Consider the following 25,362-nt stretch of genomic DNA (forward strand, 5'->3'; position numbering starts at 1 on the left):
AAAGGAACAGGCCACCGTTTTTACATACTGAGATATGTTCTTGCCTGAGCCTAGATGAGTTGATGTGTATCGGTCTGGTCTTTGTGCGTGCCCTCAGCCACGCAAACCAACCAAAGATGTTGTTAGCATTTGGCCTCTCCCAATGTATTCCTATAGCTCCAAACGGGGTGAAGTTAGAAGCGACCACGCTCTTCCACGGGCACGCACAAAGACTGCCTGACTGGAAGAGCCTGATTTAAACACCGCCGCCACATGTTTAAAGAGACCTAAACTCAAACTCCTCATAGCTGTCTGCTCTCTGCGTGCTGCCGGGAGGATTCCTCAGATTTTTTTTTTTTCTTTTTTTCTCATATACAGAAAAAATGTAGAGCCTGGCCAAAAATAGGCTCCCCTCTGTCAGACGGGAGATATTCTATAGCACTTCTGTAGCGCTGCACGTGGCTCTCATCTCCCGCGCGGCAAACTTTGACCACAGATAAGGAATGCAGTCTCGTTGCCACCAGTGTAAACGTTCAACGGCTGCATATTCATAGAGAGGGTGAACTACAGTCAACAGGAAGGTTTAGTCTACTTCGAAAACAAAAAAAAGCATGCTTAACATAAATAAAACAAAGTGCTAAATATGCGCCTTTTTACGGGATTACATCTTGATGCCACATTCGCTAACCGCAAAGGCGTGTCGGCGGATCCGTCTGCCAGTGTGTTTGGCTAGCTGAAAGCGCCTCTGAGAGCTCGGGGAGAGGGGCGGATCATGCGCTGGCACCGGGATCGTATCTGATCAAAGCTACAGGCCTAACCCTGCACTGGGGAGCCTCCTGTCTGCGGCTGCTGCTGACCGAGTTAAACAGGCTGCGCTCTGGGACCGGCTGCCTGTAAGAGCTAGCACACTGAGCATGCTAATAAGCTAGTGGAAGTATGCTAATGTTCATCCTCTTGTTGATACGGGGGTTTAGGCAGGTTTGACCTCTGGGATGAACGATAAGACGGGGTGATTTATTACAGTGGACGGTTACTATGTTGCTCCTGTTTTTTTTTGTTTTTTTTTGTAGTTGCTGGCATGCTTAAGCGTAGCGTTTACCAGTTATGCTAGTTGCTTTTGACATCGCCACATTCATATCCAGAGGAGTTTAACATCTCTAGAAGTCAACAGACCGCCTCTCATTTTATACAAATAAAGTATATCTTCAAGCTCTTGGAAACTTTTCAATCCATTAGCCTGTTCATTGTGTTTTATTATAAATGAACCTTAGCCTTTAGCCATCATAAATAGCTAATTATGAACGATCTGGATGTTTTCAGCTGTTTAGGTGAAGTCAAAGCCGAGTTAGACATCTTTAAAGGAAGAGGCCACCGTTTTTACATACTGAAATATGTTACCTGAGCTTAGACGAGTTGATACGTACCTGTCTGGCCTGATTGAGGGCACGCACAAAGATGTTGTTAGCCTTTGGCCTCTCCCAGCATATTCCTATGGCTCCAAACGGGGGTGAAGTTGGAAGCTACCACGCTCTTCCACAGGCACACACAAAGACGAGACAGGTACGCATCAACTCGTCTAAGCTCAGGTAAGAACATATCTCAGTATGGAAGAACTGTGTGCCCTCAGTCAAGCAAAAAGACCTAAGATGTTCTTAGCATTTGGCCTCTCCCAGTATATTCCTATAGCTCCAAACGTGTTGTAGTTAGAAGCGACCACGCTCTTCCACGGGCACGCACAAAGACCAGCCTCATACGTATCAACTCGTCTAAGCTCAGGTAAGAACAGTATGGAAAAACGATGGCCTGTTCCTTTAAAGATCGTACAGACGCTTTTAGATGAGAATCGGCTTATAAAAGTGGCCTCTGAGCTAAACGCTAAATCACACTCTGTTAAGTTTCTGCTTGTTGTGGTGTCAGATACACATTCAGCGCTCACTAAACATCATCTTATGCTACTGATAAAGAAAGCACACAAATTATATAAAGAGGAACCGGCTCAGAAAGCTAAAGGTATTTCTACTGTATGATTCCTACGCTCACGCCCCTCTCTCCGCTTTTGGACGGATGCTAATGGCGGCTTAAGCGACGCATAGCTGCTCCTCTCCTAATGCGTAACGGTTACATTTGTGTTGTGCTTTGAGCTGACTCATTTCTCAAAAAATGCTACATTAATCATTCCTAACGTACTCGATGGTGACAAGCTGGACTGACAAATGTGAAGCCGCCAATCCGCGCTATTCGACCACTCACTCACACACCACATTCTCGCAGGCAATGAGGAGAGATGTCTTGCCCAAGGAGAGGAGGACCGGGATATGTACCGCTGGATCTATGGACGAATGCGCCATGCCACTTGGTTGTGTATGAGTGAAGCATGGCAGAATTTAAAGGGACTATATGGTGTTTAAAAATGTTATGTTATGTTCAAGCAATGTCCTAATGTGTAGAATGAGCTCAACCTGTTCACCACAACTGCCTCTAAAATCCTGTACTGTCACTCAAAACAGTGTTGCTTCGGGTCCCAATTGCCATCATGCACGAGCTTAATATAGAAGGTGCAGTTACATGTATGACCTGAGGTGGCAGTAGTGAGTATAAAATGGCTAACTTGCATCTAGCCCCTTTAAGCATTTATTACATTTGACTGTCAAACTGTTATAATAAAATAGGAAAAAGCAAAAGAGGCCTGAGTGTAATAATGAAATGCATTTGTCTTATAATGCTTTAACAGACGTGCAGTCATTTTAGCACTCTACATACATAGCACTCGTAAGCATCTGCGTATTCAAAGCCACCCTGGGGTAGAAGTGTGGCTTCCAAACTGTGCCAACGGCCCCTCAAACCACCATGAGTTACATCAACGCTATGAGCTCTGCACCAAACACAGCATGCACTATTGCCAGTAGCTTCATTAGTTAACCACATTTGTAAATAATCTGCATTTGGAGCCAGCCCAAGGCCATGACATTCATTTTTTGTCTCGCAAAGGTGTGATGTGTGTGATGTCCGAATGCATAAACTGTCCCATATTAACCCATGACGGTTAATAACGCACTTTCCTAGAAGGAGCACTCTTTCTGCTCAATAACATGTTCATAGCTCAAGGGGTAAACCGCTGACTTTGAAACCATTCCACAGGTGCGGACTGACTGGAATATTTGATGCAAAGAGAGTTATGAAGTTGTCCTCGCCTTCCTCCTGGGCTGTTTTTTTACCCTGTCAAAAAGTGCCGGCACCTCTGGCATTATAGCTATGGGAGAGGAACATTGTTTTGCGTTGTTATTTTTCCTCTTTTCCAGATATTCTTTTTTTATTATACCGCGCAAGATTTTCCTCTCAACGTTTGCACCATTCCACTACAGAATGTCCCAGGTCACATCTGCGAGTAGACGAGCCAGTGATGTTCTGCTCCCTGCAAAAATACAAGTTTGCATCATGAAAAGATCTTCTTATCCATAAATTTCACACAGATTTAAACAGAATGAATCATAAATACATGTTTGTTCAAGGGTAAAGTTTGGATAGTTGGAATAAAAAGGTGCTTGTCAGCGATCAGGTCCAAAAAGTGGATTATGCATGAAGCTGTCAAAGAGAGCGACAAACATGAGCTGTAATTTAGTGCATGTGTTTTCCAAGAAGTCATTAAGAATACCGTTGTAGGCTCTGACCCGCCTTTCCTTCAGTAAAAGTCATGACAGGGGCCTTTTCGAAACCACTTCAAAAACCCTCTTTATGTCATTGTTTGTTCATTAAATATGGAATTTGCTTTTCTGTCTCATTCAGTGCAGCATACCTAATTCAATTTCTCCTCCACAATAACCAGTCTGCCCGGCAACAGGCTGGTGTCACAGCCCCAAAACCAGAGCACCAGTTCCCCTGCTTTCGATTCGCCTGTAATTAAAGCCGACTGATGCGCAATTAGTCCGGTGTGGTTTCTGGGACGGCACTGGTCTGACGGTGATCTTTGAACCCCGAGGGGGGGGACGGCGGGGGGGGAGACACTGGCCCTGACCCCGACGGGCTTATGGGTCGGGTAGGCCGCGACGCTTGTCTCGTTTGGAGGGATTTGACAGAAAGCCCATTCACTTTTGTTGACACTTGATGTTTTTAATACGGCGAGGAGCGCTTCACGGGCTGCAAGTTTGCCCTTTGCCTGGGGCCGGACGTATAAAAAGATCAGCGGCGTTAACGAAGCCTGTCTGGGTCAATGTGTTTGAACTAGTCAAAAAAAGTGACACATGCGGCGGGAAACTGAATCTGTAAGCATGCACTGCCTCATCGTTTGGTCCTCGTTTATGTCTTTTATGTCTAGTGTGATCATGTCTAATACATCACATATCAAATCTGTGGTCTTATCATTGCAGTACTTTATGTGTTATGGGAAAATCCAATGGATGTATAAATGTATAAATGGGTACATGTTTTATTAAAATAAAGTGTGACATTTATAGTTTATAGTTTCACTTCCTTATTGGACAGGAAGTGACATAGATAGAGGCAAACAATTTTCAATTTTGTTATGTCAGTGGGAAATGAGTGAGTTAAACTGCTACAGTATGAACTTTACCTCTATCTATGTCACTTCCTGTCAGGAGCTTAAAGGGACCAGATGCAAGTTGGATATTTTATACTCACTACTGCCACCTCAGGTCTTACGCGTAACTGTAGTCTCTATATTAAAGGAATGGGCTATATGCACAGTGACCCCACGTGATTTCCGCCTGGACAGTCAGCCAGAGGCTGTCCTTCCTGTCTGTCATCTCTTCCCATTAAAAATTAGCAGGTCCCACAGAAATGAAGCAATAGCTTAAGATTTGGTAAAGGACAGCGAGTAAAAGTTCGGATGTGGCTGGAGCAGGTTAAAAAATATTACGTGAGACGCAACGACTTCACTGGAGGAAACCTCCGTGTTCATAACGCTGGATGTTTTTGTCTTGAAGCTAACGCGGCTAACAAAATAAAAAATAAAACTAGCGCAAAGTTTTGAACGAGCCTGCGCAAAAAAGAATCGTCCTGTTAGTAGTTTAAATAATATTTACTTGTTTACATGTTATATTATCATTTTTCAACACTAGCCTTTAGCTCGTGAGATAAAAGCTCCTACCTTACGACAGCTGGCGTTTCCTTTAGGTGCTGGATTCACAGCGAACATGATGTTTGTAATACGTTGCTGTGACTGTCCATCAGTAACTCGTTGTCCTTAACCAGATCCTGAGCTATCGCTATTTTTGTGTGGGAATCTGCTAATTGTGAACGTAAACGACCAGCGACAGGAAGTGCTGCGTCTGGCTGACTGTCCAGGAAGACGTCACGTGGGGAAACTGTGCATATAGCCTATAGGCCACAGTTTTTACGTACTGAGATATGTTCTTACCTTAGCTTTGACGAGTTCTTCAGTACCTGTCTGATCTTCCCCGAGCCTTCAGTCATGTAAACACAGACGGCGTTAGCATTTAGCCTCTCCTGCTCTCCTCTATAGCCCCAAACAGCATTTGGCACAGCAAAGTGAAGACATTACTGCTCGGATTTCGAACTACTCCTGGTATTATTACGCCTTACAATATAGTTCCCCCTTTTATCCAATTAGAAAATCCACATTGTTTAATTTTGTGTAATTATACTTCACGTAGCCATATTTAAAAAGGGAAAACGTGGAAGAGCTTGGTAGCTTCTATCTTCACCTGGTTTGGAGCTATAGAGGAGAGGAGGGGAGGCTAAATGCCAACGCCGTCTGTGCTGTGTTTACGTGATTGAAGGCACGGGGGAAGACCAGACAGGTACTAAAGAAGTCATGTAAGATAAGGTAAGAACATATCTCAGTATGTAAAAATGGTGGCCTATTCCTTATATTAAGCTCGTGCATGACGGCACCTCGGGCAGGAGTTTAGAGGCAGTTGTGGTGAATAGGTCTGGGCTCATTCTACACATTAGGAGAGGGCTGGAACATGTAGGGGGAGGAAAATCTTTAATTTTAACATTTTTAAAGGCCATATAGTTCCTTAAAAAGTAAATCAATAAATAAACTTTTATTCCCAACATTTCTTCAATAAACTGCTACATCCCTGAAATAAAATGTCATCATTATTATTTACAACAGCTGTTATCCATCTAAAAAAGTCAATAATAAACATTAAAACCTGTCATATGCACTTTAAGGCTGTGCTTGAACACATCTCTGGCCCCAGCATCGTGTGTTTCAGTCACTGCACTCACAATTGGATGAATGTTTCTCATTCTTTACTTCATTCACTTCAACTTTGGACCTTTGCAAAATTTGACTATCTCAGATGACTTGTTATATGTTCATTAAGATAACTTATGTTGATTTGGAGTAGATTAGGACTAGTCGAAAAGACAAAAACAGAAAGAAATGGCCTTATATGTTTAAAGGCACAATGCCTGATTTGTTTTCTAGTAGTGGAATGTATTTTGTTTAGTCCAAAACACAGTCCATCTCATTACGAATCGGCATGTTACAAATATGTTTGAAAAATTGAGAATAAGTTTGGACACAACTAATATATTAATTTAGCAGCTTCCTCTGTCATTGTTTGCAATAAAAAAAATTAAAAATAAAGTAATTTTGTAACTTATATAAGGCTTGTCCAAACTTCCTCAAAATAAGGATAAAGTCTCTTAATTACCAAAACACAAACTTTCACAAACATTCACTTTTCCTTGATTTACAGCCCAGGAGTCTCCTTTCAGTCTTTGCCACTTCACCCTCAGCGTGTCACTAAATTAGTCGATAATTAGGTTATATTAATTATTCTGACCAATTAACCCAATTGCCTGTAGCAGCAAACTATCACTTACTCATTCCTGTTATGTTAAGACAAAAGAAACACCCGTTTGATTATCATTGACTATAATGATATCATTGGACGGTGAGTGACTGGTGTTTTCTCATTAAACCCTCCTGACGTGGAATCTGTCTGCGCCACTGTCAGCCCCAGTGACACCGATTGACCTATTTGTGATGTCACGAGTTGGTGCGTCTCATTAAGGTCTTCACGTCAAACCGCCGTCCAAAGCGTGCCGTGACGGGACGCGCTAGCAGGGCCCAATTTTAAAACCTGTTAAATATGCATGCGGACGTACAAACATGTCATCAGATGTTGTGTTCATGGTCAGTGCACTTGAATTAGCAAGTCAACCGGAAGCAAGGGAGGCATTGAACAGGAATATGGGCAATCAGTGGCCATTGACGCAGACTTACTAGCGCAAATATATTTAGCTCTGTTTTCAATTTAGGGACAATGACATGGAGGAAAGAAGGCAAAGCTGGAGGTGGGAGAGTTGGAGATGTTGAGGTTCTCTGTGGGAGGATGAGATTAATGATGTGTGGGATGTGGGATGCTCTAAGGCAAGGGTGGGTCAGGCCCTATACGGTTAAAGGGATATTTCAGGATTTTTGACATAGGGTCTCATTTCCTTGTTATCCAGAGTGTTGCTAATTTCTGGAGATTTTTTTTTTTCTAATTCAAGCAGTTCTTATATTTGAAGAGTTTCATGGCGCTAGGCTAATGCAAGGCTAGCGCATTTCTACGATATCAGCTAGCCTGCATTAAAAACAGTGTGACCCGCTCCACAGAGCACCTGAGGCAAATCACTTATAACGCCAGACTAACCATATAAATGTCTGTGTCGATAGAGTAACTTTAACCATTTTGCATTAAAAAAAAAACGTATATTTGAGCAGCATCAGCTTCGTAGTTGTATAAGCTACGCAGCGGCGGAGTGATCTGCTAGAAAATAGTCCCTCAAAATGCGATCGCTCATGTGATGCAAGTTCAGTTATATTCCAAAAATTATTCTATTGACACAGACATTTATATGGTTAGTCTGGTGTTATAAGTGACTTGCCTGAGGTGCACTGTGGAGTGAGTCAGACTGTTTTCAATGCAGGCTAGCTGATACCGTAGACATGGGCTAGCCTAGCACTAGTCTAGCACCACATAACTCTTCAAATATAAGAACTGCAAGATTTACAAAAAATCCTAAAATATCCCTTTAAAGCCACAATGCGAGACATTTTGTCCTATAAACAAAATAAAATGAGAGTGTTTTTACAATTCTTCTAAAACTACGCTTATTTACTGCGAGGCGGGACATCACCAGCCCGTCGCCATGGAGATGTTGCTGCTTTGCTTTGACAGCATGCTTGAAAGGTCCTCTTCCCAAAAGCTGTATTTTCAAAGCCCCATTGCAGAAATAGCATTGCCTGTGAGCACGGTTGGCGGTCATTGACATGTTCATGTTTTGAGATTTATGACAGTTTAGTTGACATAATACCGGTAATATTCCACAGTGTGGCACGAGGAGGATGCAGGGTGTGTTGTTTTTGCATTTGACCCATTAAATGCCCCAAGGCTGTCAGTAGAATTTGGGAAGCAGCGATGTTGGAATAACCTCAATAACCTTCGCAAAATCAAAGCCAGGATTTTGGTCAGGGCTTCCGAGTGATATTATTTTTAGTTTTAGGTTGTTGGGGGAAAGCGGGGCACACTGAAGAAACCCAGCCAGACGAGAATAGAACATTTAAACTCCACACCAAAACTTCCAGGAATTGCGAAACACCGAAGAAGGAGATTTACTGAAGCTGTGAAATAGGAGGCAAGCAATAAAACTGTCATTGTAATTAAAACGTCAGAAATGTACTCAATCCCTATCTTTAATTTCCAAGCAATATTCAGCTTGGGGGGTTTACGACCTTATCAGCTGTTTACCTCTTCACGCAGCTATGTATGTGTCGTCATGGCGACCAGGTGAAGCCATGCGAGGCCTCTGTCACGCTCCTATGGCTTCATATGGAGCATAAATCTGCGCTGGTTTACTGCGGAGTCAATGTGTGTCAAGCCCAAATGGAAGTGAGGAGGAGAGATTTACTTTGGGCGATTACCTCGCGTGTGCGGCGACAGTATGACAGTGTTCGGAGGCAGAGCGCGCTCAACATAGCAACAGCTCCTGCCTGTGTGAAAGCATGACATGTGTTGCTATGCAGAGAACAAAACCCGCGATGGAGAGAAGTGCGCTCCGATGATGTGCGCCGCTGTGCTACAAGTGTTCGTAGAAAGAGATGGGTAAAGCCAAGGGTCTGTGGAGCATCTGGACAAAAGGAGGTGAGACGCCACCAGAAGAGGGAGTCTGTGGAGAGACAACAGGAGGAGGGAGCGTCGTCTTTGCAGAACTTGCAAAGGTATAAAAGTTGCTCAAAGAGTCAGTTTCCTCGAGCAAGAGAAAACTATATTTACTGAATCTTTACCACTGAATCTGACACTGAAAAGAATGATAATAATTAAAACTTGGTAAAGATTGTACAAAAGGTGCCCAGGTCTAAATGGTGATGTGGAACCACATAATGAAGAAATTACTGATGAAATGAAAACATAACGGTGAGTGCCTTTGGTCCGCCGTTCTGTAATAATTGAAAGCAAAGAAAATCTTTGGAGTTCATCTTAAAGCCTCACAGTAATACAGTAGTACACAAGAGGACCTACTGGTTTAAACCTACCGTTTGGCTACTTGGAATCGGAGCAAAGCAGCAACATGTCAAAGAGACAAGCGGGTGATGCCCCTGCCTCACACAAAAGACGCATGCTGTGGTTTTTTTTGGCAACTCAAAAATTAAAATAAAATTGTGATAAAAATTGATAAAACCGATAAAATTGTGAAATAAACCCTTATATCTTGTTATATTTACAGGGTAAAATGTTATGCAGTATTGTGTAGTTCAGTGTCAGGGGTTACACAAGGAAGATTGGGAAAAAAGCTACATTTTGCAGCATAATACAGTATGTAGTTTTGGGAGATTTTTAGGTTTATTTTGAACGCAATATTTATTTTTACTTAAAAATTGCGCTTTTAAGTGATTGCGTTGAGGTCCAAGCCAGGGTCCACAAGACAAAGAAAAGCTTGGGAGCCACTGTCCAAATGCTACAATGTTTTTGTTAACAATTCTGTACTTGATTTTGGTCAGCTCTCGGCAGGAAAAGGATGGACGTTCCCCATTAGATCAGATACTAAACAGTAAACGCAGGCCATAAAGCAACAAGTGATGGATTGTTTTCCCGCTCTGTTCAAACATATATCACCAGAGAAGATACATTCCTCTGGACACGGCCTCAGGCTTAGGGCTCTTTTTGTGCCGGTTCTGAGAAAGGGCCCGCGTGTGACAGCTGATGGCACTATGGTTTAATCTTGTTAGGGATTTTCAAAAGTGCTGCGTCCACTCAGATGTGGAGATAGTGAGCGCAGCGCAGCCTTTGTGTGCAAAATTTCAACGCTCCCTCAGAAAAAGAAAGAGAGCAGGGGGGACAAAGGGCCCCCCCGGTGATGTCATTCCAGTGTCAGCAGCAGCATGCAGGCGACGGGCCAGGGGCCAGGGCAGGACACATGAGGACGGGACACTGTGTGACACTTGTGATGTGACGTTTATGACAAAATCTCTTTGAATGAACGGTATCTCATTTATGAAAGCCAGGTCTTTCACTTTCTGTTATGTATGCAATATTACAAAGATGTGCCTGAACAATCACAATAAAACGCCATGACATTCCCAGTTCAGATCCCGAGACTGTGGAGTTGGCATGTTTCCTCACTGTAAGGCAACATGAATCAAAAGCTTGTTGCCTTGTAAATGATTTGGCAGAGGAATATGGTCTGTTTTCTTTCATTTACATACACATATTCATGTGTTTGTGTAAGCTCTCAGCCATACTGGCCGTCTGCTCTGGGCTGCTTGAGTTAAGGACATTTTGCTTCTCTCGCAAGAGGCTTTGTCAGCAACTAAAAACGTTTTAACAGCAGGTTAAAAGATGGTGATACTCATTATACCTGAGCGGCTAAGGAACAAGTTGAGTGTAGCTTTTTTAGATTAAAGATAGATAGCATCAATGATGAGGTAAAGCCCTCCTTACTAGACCAGCTAAATCCAGCCGCTGCTAAAAGCCTCATTAGGTGATAAGTTGCGCTGCAAACTCGCAGTTTTAGCCAAAACTCGTTCCTATAACATTATTTTTCTCCAGCCAGTCCTTTGAGCGGCTATTTGAATGAACGGATCCCATAGATTCAGCTCCTATTGAAGTGCGTAAAATCCCATCACTGCACAGGACAAACGGGGACAGAACAGTCTGTGACCAAACCCTCTGACCTCTGCTTCAATGTAAAAGATTTGCGACCCTCAAAGTGTCCATGTCCACACCGGCGATGCACATGTCAGGGTTCCTATGAGAGGTGTCGCCTCTGAAAACTGCGCTCGGGTTCGATTACCGTCAGTGGCGTGGAAAGTGCAGCTGGCCGCGCGGGAATGTTGTCCGACTCCTATATTTACCGGTGTCTTTGGCTCACAACAGAGTGTCCACTGTATGTGACACGAGAGTGGTGTGAGGGGAGAGCCCAGGCCAGTCGTATGTCACACCCGGCTGCTATTGTCCATATTTGGGTTTGGACAGTGGGTGATTCAAGGCTGAGGCATTCAAACAGGGATCAAAACTTTCTTCTCATCAAAAATGAGTGCACCCCCCATATCTTTAAAGCTCGTAACCCATATGGCCTCTGGGCTAAAGCTGACGTAAGTATGTTTGGGTTTGTTTTGAAAGTCGTGCGAAGGTAAATTATTACTGTAAATGATGAACTGGAGAAGTCAATGCATTAAGTCTTTGACACAACAACAGTGAACTGCTCATGCTATATTCTGGCCCACTCATTTGCAGATATACAAAAAAGTGAAGAAAAAAAATGCAAGTCTGCTTTTAGAAAGAATGTAAATATTTGTTGCAACTTTGTTTGAAATTGAAAGATTGCTTATCTCGCATCTGACTTGGAGGGTCCTGATAAGCAACCAATAACATTTTTGCTTGCTCTCGAAAGAACACGATTTAATATATAGCCAATTCTAAGCAAGCATATCTCTCATCTATCACCTGTATATGGGCCCCTAACATGTGGAGGACCTGATCTATTAAAGAACACATCTCATTAACCATGTCAACAGTTTACCTCTGTTTTAGACCCAGTTACAACAGCTCTCCTTCCTGTCACCACCCTCTTCTTTTATTCAGGACTGGCCCAAAGGAAACACACACTTGTGGTAGGATTACAATGAAGAAGCCTCACTACTTCCTTGAAAAGTTGTCGCTTTTTAACAGATTTAGTGTAGATTGAGGTTACGCACAGGAGTTATTTTACATTTTCAAAGGGTTAAATCATACAAATACAGCGTAGACTTGCCACTCATTTGGCTGTGCAGTTATGCTGTTGCCATGACGGAATGCTATCTGCATACCCAGTACAAAGCAGGCGGAGGGCGTTCTGTTGTTAACATATAGCAGCATTTAGCCTTTGACTCTAATTGACCTCCAGTGCGGGCCTATTAGATGACAGCAGGGGTTCCCAAACTTTACTTTCAAAATTAATTGCCGCTTACAACAATATCAAGCAAGGAAACTTTCAAATCTGTCTTAATAATGCACATTTAGATTTTAGGCTGTTTGACCTTGATTCAAAAATACATGCTGTTTTGGGTGAATTATAATACAGTATTCTTTTTTTATATCTTGAACTCATCTTGAAACCCACTGTTCACAGCCTCGTGACCCTCTAGGGGAGGTCCCGACCCCCGTTGGGAACCACTGACGAAGGCGGACCCTCTGAAGTAGAGTGTCTTTTTTATCTTTTCCAGTGTGAACGCAGCCCGGAACTGTCAAACCAGCGCGGCATTTCCCCTCAAAAAACAACTTCATAAATCTCCTCCGCGAGTGTGCAGGATGCAGAGAGCGGAACAGGCAGATGTGTCCTATCCTAGCATGGTGTAACTGGTGTTCCTAAGTAAGCCATACGTCGGCGAACAGCTCTGCCGTTTTTAAAGAGCAGTGGGCTAGTGTTACAGGAACGCATAGACACCCAAGCCAAGGGTTCGAATACCCAAGACATCAAAGCTTTTATGGGTATTTTTGGTGGTGAGTCATATACGCTCGGTGGAAGTGCCATCCTCTGTCTCGTCTTTACACACGGGTGACTTTTCAAAACGTGTCAGCCCCCGTGGACTCGCACCCTGAGGCCGCCGTCAGACTATAATGTTTGGTTATTTTGCTATAAGTGGTCCGAATGTCCATAAACAACAAGACTTATTCTGCATTTCCAGACTTTTTATTCAACTCCCTAACCAAAATACATACATTCAAATTGAGCTCCATTAAGAGGGAGCTTTTGTCTGGGTACAGCTTGTGCCTGGTCCAGCCCTGGCCACCCTTTGTACCTGCAGCCTGCTACTGTGTGTACTGAACACTTCCTAACCGTCTGATTTATTGGGCTGCACAAGCACAAACCCAAACCTCATGTGAGCTCACCCCTTGTTCTCCCCGTCTTCCGGCCTCTCGTGCCCCTTATAGAAATATGCAGGAGGTTGGCGGGGTCAGCTCCCTCACAACGGCTAAGGTGCTACCAGCCTGAGAGTCCCGTTTGATCTCGGCGTGGCGCTTGTCTCCAATAAATTAGCCGCCAATCGAGAGCATTTAGTTTGGTTGGGGGCCATTTGGAGCAGGCATCATTAACCGGCCAAATTCAGGCATTTATGGGGAAAAAGGTATTTTATTGGAGGCTAAATGCGCAGCGCAGGGGTCCGCGCTTCAAACCAGTAGCCTCATGATGAACTCGGAGTAGAGAGTATAATAACTTTTTTAATGAACAATTTCGCAAAGGTGCAGGGCTCTCCACTTCAAACGGCGCTCACAGAAAAGAAATGGGCTTTATATTGCAAACAGGAGCTCGTGCGGGTTGTGCTTGTCTCAATCCATCAGCCGCGTCGCAATCAATAACAAACCTTTAAGTCCACTGAACTGCCACATCTTCGCTCCGTCCGGATCTTAGACTTTTTCCCATTAAGAGAAAAACAATGGCGATAGAGGAGATCCCTGTCGGGTTCCCTTTGAAAACTGCCATTGCACTCGGCTTACCGCAGGCAACAAATCAAGTCCCTCATACTTCCTGCTCCTCATAGATCTTTCACACGGGACCACAAGGCTGTACAGATTTCCCATGGCGCCTTTCTGCACCGTCCGCCAACACTCCATTACAGGTGGGACAGCGTCGTGGTGGAAAGGACGACCTGTGCGTTAACCGAGGGGAGCAGAGGTGGTTCCAAGTGTCATCACCCAGCCACACTTCCTTCCTCACCAGGCAGTTGTCAAAAATGAAAGTGAGCAGCAAGTAGACCGTCTTGAAATGACTGCTCTTGAGAGTTGCCGAGGATCTTCTGTAAAATGGGTGTTGCTATTGTTGATGTTGACAGGTTATGCAGAGACAACCGATTCTGCAAATACAGAAAAAAAGATATTGACCAACTTTCTAAATTCAATGCTACTGAAAATCAAGCAAAATCAAGTCACCGCCCGTGCTCGGAGGCATGAAAACAATTACACTCTGTAGCTGCAGTTGTATGTTATGGAACACTCCAGCGCATTAAGCCCAGTGATAAAAAATGATACACGATCTCCCAACTAGCCACATCCTGTTCCTTTACTGTGGCCATCCCCGAGTCAAGGTGAGCGCTGACTTTCATTACGAGGCGTTTAATGACCAGGTTAAGGGCCTGGAATTCCCACAACCCGACCATATGAGGAGGATTTAGCCGGGGCCCTTTTGTTCCTGACATGAAACAGCACATTGTTAAGTGTAGCCCGCAGGCACAGCAGCGAAGCAGCCACAGTCCAACAGGCTGGGAACACGGCGCATAGAGTTTCAATAGCAGTTTTGGAACATAATTTGGGGCTGCTTTCATGTTCCTTCTGCGAGGGAAAAAAAAAAACGGCAAGTGTAAGATCACGTTTTTGAGCAAATTGTCCAACAAAAAGGTGACCACATGAGAGAATTTGCAGGCGCTTTTTTTTAAGGACAAAGGCTTGGTTTGGAAGTTTTGAGGCCTGATCTCCGTATATGTTATTATGGGGTGGTAACCGAAGGGGAAATTTGGATATGATATTTCAGTGCGTGGGTCCCGGGATGCATATAGTTATACCAAGAAGAGCCATGGTCAAAAATAGTTACCTCAAATCAATCATGGAGCCTTTGAAACTCGGAGTACATTAGAAATAAGTGACTTGAAACAAGAATTGGTGCCTTTTCTAAAGTTTAATGTTTCTATTCTTTGTCTATTTTCTATTCAATCCTAAGTAAATCTGTGAGAGAAATCTGTTTATGCCTACTGTATATGTTCCCTAAAATGTCAGCGGTAATCAGTAGCACAAAAACCGCCATATTACATAATCGCTTTACAAGTCCAATGTGGCCAAGAATAGTTCAGATGTTTACACTAAATCTTAATCAGAACCCGTTGGTGCAAATGGAAATTGCGCTCTACACATGCACTGCATATTTTGCCCAGGGCCTTTATTTTACCGTAACCGCGGTCGAGCGTCCCAGCTTAGCAAAACAATCCCACACATGGCCCCTGGGTCTGTGCGCAGCTTCAATATCATCACGTGGACTTCTGTTTGGGTTCTTTACTAGGAACAATAAAAGAAAGGGGCAAGAAAATGAATTAAAAAAAGCATCCCGAAAAGCTTCCCGGCGTGTATAACGGCCGTGTGTGCAGTTATGTGATGTCGGGGTCACAGTCAGGGGGTCCCGGGGCCAGCATTGTTCCGGATGGGCCCCCCTCAGTGTTATTGAGACAGGCTGCTCATCTCCATTGTGCGGCGTAATTAGGCTGTTGTGGCTATTAACTCCGATTATGGGAGGAGAGCTCAGAGAGGAGTGACACATGCGCCTCGTTTCATCTTCGATTCAATTAATAACCAGTTAATGCTTGACAATTAGATGTAAATCGAGGATGACATATACAAAATGGGGAAAATACTCGAACTTCTAATGATTACTGATTCATCTCAATGCAAGGATTTGACGTTTTCCATTGTCATTGCCATGTTCATAATTTTAAGTCACAAAGCAAATCAATAAAGATTCTCTATTAAAGTATTTTCATTGCTACATCAAGGCCTTCTATGTCGCCTTTAATACAGAAATATCTTAAGTGCAAAATTAAGGAATAACAAGCGTTTCATTTCCTGTCAAGATAATTGGATAAAACTTTTGAACATGCTACTGCGCTGTGTTTTTGGTGGTCCTAAACTCAAACATGTGGACAGCTGTTTCCCATTCCAAACATCCACAGCAGTACAGTTACAGTGAGACAGCGAGGTTCGCAGTACACTCTGTAATAGGAAGTAGATGGGGTTTTACACCTGATTGCACTGCAGATCCACGCTCTGAATCAGTGTGTGCAGAATTATTATGCAGTATCTTACCGTCATCTCATCAGTCCATAATCTGTCTTTAGATAATTCCGGGCCGCCTCAACTTAGGTGTCTTGTTCAATAGTGGTCGGATTTTCTCACATTGGCGATGACCCTCGCCTCATACTTCTGGACACTTCAGGTCGATTACAGCCACTGAAAATGACAGCGCTGGAAGATAATGGATTCCGGGTGGCGCCGCACTTGATATTTCTTTAGCCTTAGACATATACTTGTTTATGTGTTTTTTCTTTCTTTTGGCAACAAAACGATGGTTCTGTGGTCCCGTCCCAATGTTTTTTTTTTATTTCAACAGGGCTGTATCCCTTGGACAAGCTTTCGCCACTTTTGGACCTTTCAGTCTCTGTCACATGTCTGTCTATTTTGTGCTTTGACCACACTTCCTCTCATTACACGGATGGCCATCACCTGGGACACTTCAATCCAACAGCCTTTCAGTTTTACACAATTTGGAGTTTGCAAATGTGAAGAAAAATAACAATATGGTAAAGAAGAAGAAGAAAAAACACACAAATCACACTAATTATTATGCACACACTGCAAAAAAGTCATTGTATAGTAAAACATAAGAAAAAACCTGTTCTGAAGCTACTGTTTTCAAGCTGTGGAACTCGGAGTTTAGAACATTAGTTGTCAGCTGTAGCCGCAACTCGTTTCTGGCTCTCACAATACCTTCTCCACATCCTAATTCTTCATAACTATATGCACGTTTCAGGTGTGTGTACAGCTTTTTTCAGATAGCGAAGTGACCCAGAGCAGATATTTTTTGTTCAATATCTTAAACTCACTCTCCATCAGCTCAGTCCCTTCTTTGGCAACTGCTAATCTATCCAAGGATGCCTTTTCATAGAGTTGCAATAATCCATTATTTTGCAAATATCTGTTTTTGGATGATGCATGAAGCTTAAATTTGAGTCTAATCTTAGCCTGGTTTTCCAGTAATGTCATACGCTCTCTTTCTGCAGTTACACAAATAAATGTACTCCTGGAAAGCTATTCCCATTAAGTCATGTCTTAAAAAAGCCTCTTGGCATCGGGGGCTCGATCTTGAACTTTGAAGCAAATACTTTGTGATTAGTGTGCTCTCTATAGGTGTCCACGGTGTCCGGTTTCGCTCCCTGGCAGAGTATGTTATGGTTGCACATTCCCGACGCTCCGGAGCACTTGGGACGGAGCCAGAGGTGGGAATTCTCGGAGCGGCTATACTCGGGATCACTGTTGCCTTCCTTTGCGGCTCGTTTCCTCACCTGCCCAACAGACACCCATTCCGAGCCTGCCGGGGAGGTCGCGATCCGGATTCGGTGCAGGGATCAGTCCACTAAGTCAATAAGAAGGCGCGCATCTCCCAGGTTTTAAAGCAGGCTCAGGTTTTAGTGTTGAACACAGTGAGAATGACTGCAGCGGATTGAGCTACTGTAAAGGCGGTGACCTGTGCCCTCCGTACACAAGCTCGTACACAAGTGTGCATTCAGTGTGTTCATGTGGGAGAGTATGGGCCACAGACAGATACATAAAAGCAAAGGGTTTACTGCTGCCCGCAAACGGTAAAGGGACTATTTAACTGGAAAACAGTGACAATACCATTATTTTGAATGGACCTCTTAAAGAGGAGGTGGTATTATCATTTGGAAGCAATTGCAATTCAGGCTCCCACTCATATTCGGATGAGGCATATTCAGATCCGATATTCAGTATCGGCAGCCGATCCAGACATTTTGAGAGTGTTAGATTGGATCGGATTTAATGACTGGGTCTGATCCAAAAGACGGCCGTGAATCCAGCCTGCAGGTTTACTGCTGAGCAGTGGTAAAGCTGCAGGCCGGAGGTGCTGCAGATTCAGGACGGCAGATCCACGGAATGCTATTGCTAAGCGAGGCTACTATCGCTAACCTGCCGCTAACACCTGCTCTTAAAAACTCACTGAGGACAATCAGCAGCCGCAAAAAACATTACAATGACAAAGAAAAGTTTCTTTACTCTGCAGTGTCATTAGCTTTTACCAAGGAGTCAGCTCAGGGGGAACAGCAGAGATGACAGCACTCTCATAGACACTTTATGCATTAGTCATGTGGTCCTAGTGCTTATGTATTTTAAGGCCATTGTATGATATATAATCAAATATATTATATATTAAAAAAGCAAAATATAATAATACAAAAAGACTATATCGGATCGGTATCGGCCGGCCTGAAGTGTCAAAATGTCAGGAGCTTAACAAACACATCCCTAATTCGGATCTGCTCAGAACAGCAGCAAAGCAGCGTATGCTTTTGTCTCTTTCTTTCGGCACCGTTTTATAGCATTTCTTACATCTTACACGCTCATGCGCTGCTTTTCTCCCCCTGCTCTGCCGAGTGTTGGAATGCCAGGCCATGCTGTGCGTCGGAGCGTCCCCGGTTGGCACGAGGGCGGGATTGATCGGGACATCAGTGTGTGTACGCCAGGGTCCAGCGCTGCCTGCCTGCGTCTGATGGAGCGGGTTAAAAAGGCTGGAGCCACAGTGGGACAGAGGCGCTGACAACAAGTGCTCTGGCTCCGTCAGCTTCAAACATACGAGTGAAAACAGCGCTCTTCTGGCACAGTCGCAACTAACGCCTGTGGGAATTTATGGGGGAATTTCTAGACACAAGTTGAATCTTAACAAACCGCCTCTGTTGCCGTTGGATTTTAATTGTTTTTTTTTTGCTGAAAAACCTTGAAGGGCTTGAGGGAGGTAGAAAGATTTACACTTCAGATCTTAACAAAGCTGTCCCGGTAAATACTTAATACATTCATAAAACATTAACAAAACATTCCCAATCATTTGTTAATCATTTATAACAACAGAACGAAAAGGTTTAGACTTGATGAGGATAATTAGCTCACTCCAAAGTCCTTAACCAAGCCTGACTCAAGCCTAACCTGAACAAGACACAGGAATGATGCCCAGTGTCACCACGGCAACACCTCTAGCATCTATAAAGGGTATGCAGATGATGTCGCAGCAAGGCAAGTGAAGCCAAATGACCGTCATATAGTGTTTTCCTGGTCCAGAAGTCTTATAGGACTAACCTATAGACCCAAAATGAAAACAAATGACTGATGAGACAGTGGTGGGTTGAAATAGAGCTTTGAATTTGCAAAAACAGCCAAAAGATGCAAAATTGCAGCCACATACAGTTACAATACCACTGAGGCGCATACGGGCAGGCCCACTGTTCTTTTTCATCTGCCCTCTCTAATGCGGTGACCACTGACCAGAGAGCCATCGTAAATCACATTGATGGCTTTGTCCTCCAGGTATGAATGAAGCTATCTCACTCTCCCACACTGAAGCGAGCGGAGTGGACGTGAAGGGAGCGGTGGGGAGCTTGATTACAGAAAGTGCAGCTCAGCTAACTGTAGAAAAGGCCGTTTTTATGGGTTCCTTGGTTTGTCCTTTAGTCAGACTGTTCTGCATTTTACCATGGGAGATTTTGACCACGCTAACAATCTGCTTTGTAATGAGTGATAGATGGAACCCAGATCTGTGCATTTTTAAAGCACCATTATCAATCACCACACCCATTCTGAGCATTTTATCATGTGTCATTCTCACTGCTGCCTGCAGAGGGCGCTTCAGGCCAAATGGAAATGGAGACAAACACAGCTCTCAGTTCCAACGCATCTGCTCCATGTATTGACATTATTGAAAAGGATATAATGCAAAACAAATCAATGCCAAGGAATCCAAGAGAAGACACATTTTAACACTAGTATTACAAAAACACTAAGGATGGTAGTAGAGATATTTGTTCACCATCACTTGGTCATTATTACGATGGACTCCAGGGCTACATTTTGCATTTCTTGCTTGACAAGTTGCAGCTTCATATGCTCATTTGGGATTTTTAAAAGTAACTTGTATGGGATCCTAACTCGGTTAGTAGGACAGTATTATTAGCCCTTATCAATATGTATGGAGACGGCGCTGCTCTCAGCCCGGCTCCTGCTGCAGACAGTTTGAAGGCAGGCCCATTCCTCCCTGCAGTACCCCCCAGAGGCCAGCAGGAGGTCAGCGGCCAGTCCAGCTCTGTGTAGAGCCTAATGACCCACAGCACAATTAACACGGCCTGGCGCAGCGGGGGGCGTGGCCGGGAGCGGAGGTGTTTATTGGCTGTTGGCAGTGGTCCTCTCCGCGGTCACACAGAGGCCAGCTGACCACCGTCCAGGCCACGGCTGAGTCCAGGCTGGCACATGGGCAGCTCACAGAGGAGTGGAGAGGAGAGCTGTTTAAGAGAGACAGAGTACAAGGGCGAGTGCTTTTCAAACAAAAAGACGTAAAGGCAACATTGTGAAAAAGGTTAGGTCAATGAGTCCATATATAGATGATGTTGCAGGTCAATTCTATCTCAGCAAGTCGGAATTACACATATTTTATTCTCCGCTGCATTTTTAGGCTCCAACAGTAGCAGATTTATAAACTGACTGCCTGAGACTCTCTTTTCTCCAGAGCAGCAGCTACTACTTTGTTTGTTTTTCTGTTTTGTTCCTGCAGCACTGGGACATACATAATTGGTGAACAAAGGCTCAGATGGGCGTCTTATCGCTCGACTTCCGGCTCCCACAGGTATAAATGTCATTGTCATGTGGGAGTGAATGAATGGTTGTGGACGGGGCTTTACTGCTGTCAGGGCAGCTGAGGCCACAATAGTAACTTACTACCACTGAGTTGTGAATGATTTGTGAAAGGGTAGTTTTGCAATTATTAATTCTGAGTCTCCCACCTTTACAGCCTTGACAAAAGAACTCACGAATGGGTAAAAGTGAAACAAAAAAGTGATCATTTACGAGGCCTGATAACTGATATAGGTTTGGGAATTTTTATACTGATCAAAATTCCTGGGGTGGTTGGAAATAGTGTGTATATTCTGTCAATTTGTGTATTGTTTTTATTTATTTTTTATATTTATTTATGGGATTTGAGAAACTTGTAAAGCACAATACAAGTGTAAGCCATTCAATAAATGTCCACAATTATTAAGTTTTTGCTTAAAGGTTTTTTATGCAATAAAGAAAGTTGCCATTGGTGTGTATTTGACCTTGTAGTGACCCAGCGGCTGTATGAGAGGTTATCATGACACATTTACTTTCCATCACAGTGGTTTCCACAATGCTCCAGGATCAATTGTTTTGTAGGTTTTCTGGTGAGGGGGTCCATCATCAGTGAAAACCATCCAAACAATTGATCCTGGAGCGTCCTAGAGACCACTGTGATGGAAAGTAAAGGCGTCATGATAACCTCTCATACGGCCTCTGGGTCACTACAAGGTCAAATACACCCAAATACAAACTTTATTTTTCATCTAAAAAGTTGCATAATGCACCTTTAAAGACACACTGACAGAATAAACTGATGGGATTTGAGATAATCAAACCACAAAAATTTGCATGAGTGTGGACTTCTGCCGCCCATAATGTCCCGATACTATACTTTCAGTGAAAAGGCAGTTTTAATATCACTGCTTTAACTACATGTTGTTGTGACACAGACTGTGTATACATCATATTGTATATATACTTCATATACTGCATTCAACAAAATGACTGGATAATGGGACAGCATCTAATCTGTGTTTCTTTGGTTACACGTTGAGTGTGTGGTAGTATTACTACGCTCACAGCTTAGAAATACTACCACAACATAAACACAACAGTAACTGGCTCCCACTCATCTCTAACAGTCGGCTCTTAGCCAATCAGACATTGGCCCGGGTAGGCGGCTTTTCAAATTGACACCAAAGTGCCTCTAATCCTCACAGCGCTGCCTCTCCCCCCTCAGATCTGCGCTATATTTAGACGAGTCCAGGTATTTAGGATGGTCGACTTTTCTCTATATATTTAAGAGCTGCCTGTGCGGATGTGGGGCTCAGCTGATCGGTCAACACAGAGTCAACCAGAGATTGGCCCGCAGCTCAACCCAGGGTTACATAATCACACTCTCAGCAGCAACTCTTAGCACCTCCACTGTACGACACGCCGTTTTAGAATTAGAACCGACTGACCCACTTTTAGACCACAGACAGCGCCGGCTGAACTTCTTTAAGATAACGGATTTTACCGAAGAGCAAGAAGCCTGCATCAGCATGGACCCAGATAAAATCACAGTCACGCTAATTGAGTGTTTGCTCAGATTTTCTCTTTTCTTCTTGTAAAAGTGTCCAGATATTGAATGAAAAAGGGCGCCATCTGCTGGTGTTCTGTATTACTACATTTTAAAACATCCCGGCTGCATCTATCACACAGTCTCTTCAGGGAATCTACAGGTCAGGTCCAGCTGCCTGAAGAACAGCTTCATCCACCAGGCTGTCAGGAAGCTGAACTCTCTCCCTCCCGCTCCCTTCGCCGCAGCTAAAGATGGGACAAATCTACAGGCGCATATGGACGTTACAAAACTTTAGGACCTGTTTTCTCAAAATTCGATAATTAATTAATTAATTAATACAGACTCCAAATTTTCCAGTCTTGCATTTAACAATATTTGAAGGTTTTTTCAAGGCTTTTTTTGTTGTTGTCTTATTCCAAAAACTAAACAAATCCCCTCTGGCCAACTATAATTATTGAACTATAATTTAAACCTGGCTCCATGATAAAAATGACAGAAAATGCACCATAATGTATTTATGTGAGTAATCTAAAGCTAAAGTCTCAAAGTGATATCTCTAAATTAAAGTTTTCCTCCAATGCAGCAGCCTCGCCTTAATTATACTGGAGCTAAATTGATCTGAAACCACAATAACAACTTATGAGCAGATTTTATAGGAACTTTAAAAGAAAGAAATGCACTGAAATGTTGAAGCAAACATGGAATTGTTCAAATGGTTTGAAATAGTAATCTGCTTTAGTCCCTGGGATGTCCTTCATTGACTGTGGGGTTTCCTGCTGTGATCAGTGACTGGAAAAGACACAGGAAGGACGCTTTGTTCCGTGTTTTTGCATCCAAGCGTTTTTTTTCTTCCACCAGTGTCTGCAGAAGGGCACGAGGCTGGCAAACACCTGCAAGCACGCACACGTACCCACCGGGACGCTGTTTGGAGTCCGAAGACGGGAGTCCAGAGAGCCAGCAGAAAACCCCACGTGCCCTATTCCTGCACACTGGAAACTGGTTCCGATATAAATTGCAGAATCCGATCGAAAAACATTGTTAATCTAATCGCAATTACTTCTCAAAGCCATTCAGCCCCTCTCACATCATCCCAAATGAAGCAGGTGCACCTCGCCCAAGCCAAAATGTTTTAGTGCCGCCGTCTCTTAGCAACAGCACCAGAAAACGGGATTCGGTGGGATTCTTTCTTTTTTTCTCCGCTAAATCTGGTTGTTGTTGTCGTAGGAAAGTAGGCCATGATAACAGTGGCTGAGAATGAGAGATGAGGGTTGGGCACATGCAGGTTGGGGCCGTCGAGGTAATGAAGGAGCTCCAGGCGCTCACCCCGAGGCGGCCCCCAGCCTCCTTTTATAACGCACATCCACATTCAACACGTGCGCCGCGCAGCCAGATCAGCTTGTTCTGACTCGGTAATACGCTCTGAGAATACATTTGAATACATGGGTACAGAGCAGATGGATATAAGGCAGGTTTTTTTATGCACAATCCACTTTTTAGCGTTTTCTTCCATGTTGCAATGTTGTTCCCTCATCAAAAACATACACGATTTCCACAATCTCCCTCATTTACAGTCTGGTCCTGTCCAGGGCCAAACTCTCCAAGTCCGCCCTCTCCTGGCCATTAGTATAAATGAGGCTTATAATATCATTAAACATATAGGATATTTAGTAGAGATTGGCCGATATGGGTTTTTCTAAGGCCGATGCCGATTATTTTGGATTTTTTTCTCTGTTCCCCTGAGGACGAGGAAGTTGTTGGAGGACTCGTTCTAAAGCCCTTGTTTTACTCTTTCCAAAGCAAAAAAACAGAAAGTCAATCACTTTCAGTCCCAGAGATATCGGCTTTTATCGGTGCTAGATCGGGCAAGAGCCGATATTGTGAAATTCCCAATATCTCAAGTCGAAAGTAAATGATGTGCGAGAAAATCATAACAGGACTTTTCAAAACAAAATGGAGCTTCAAGAAGATGTATTGGACAGGCATGGGTTTTGAGCTCAAATGAAACAAAAGGAAACAAAAAGACTTGGGGGGTTTTAGACGTGCATAAAAAGCTCCAAAACAGTTCAGCTTTGCAAAATATGGATCAAATATGGGTTCATATTTGCCTTGCCCAAGGACCATAGGATAGCCAGTTCAAATGAAGCCTGAGAACAAACTTAAAAAGAAAACAGAAACACTTGTGCAAAACACTTCACCAACATTGTCCACTCTAGTCAACACTTACTCACTCAGAGCTTATGTGAACCAAGAGGCATTCAGTCATTCATTCATCTGCTAAACTGTTGTTCTTCTGATTGTTGGACACTGCCCTCCACAGGTCGGGGTGCTACAGTCGCTTGAGTTTGGTTCTTTTGCCTTGGTTTGAACGTGAAGGAATAAAGACTACATTTTTGACTGAATGTCTTGGTCAGGAGAACCTAGCTGGTGGTTTGCCTAATGCACATGTTTTCTGTCTGAAAGAATAAAGGAAAATGCACGCAGACTGATAGAGGACAACAGTGCCTAAGCTCCACCACATCATGCTAAAAAAAAAAAGGTCAATTCGATAAGATTTCTAATTAGCATTTCAGCTTTTCGATAAGAATCTACATTTTGCTTCCTGATTACCGACTGAGCGATGTATTAAAAGATCATTGTGTGAGATACATACATTTAGGAGGATGAAAGACTTAAAAGTGTCAAATTATTATGCAATATCATGTACTTTACTGCAACACTTAACCCAATCTACTTATGTCAAGAAAAATCAGTTGGGTTTTAAACCATTTCTAATCCCCACGGACATGTATCCGTCGATCAAACCACATTAGGCATGTGCTGGAGGAATGCTGCCTGGCCCTCGTGAGGCTAAAAGTTCTTCAAACGGGACAGCTCAAATTAAAGCATGAAATGTTCCCCCATTGTCCCGCAGCCTTTAGTGCTGAGAGCGCCGCTTGATGTGCTCTC

This window comes from Gobius niger (assembly GCF_951799975.1).
Source record: "Gobius niger genome assembly, chromosome: 18".
In the NCBI taxonomy this organism is placed as follows: domain Eukaryota; kingdom Metazoa; phylum Chordata; class Actinopteri; order Gobiiformes; family Gobiidae; genus Gobius; species Gobius niger.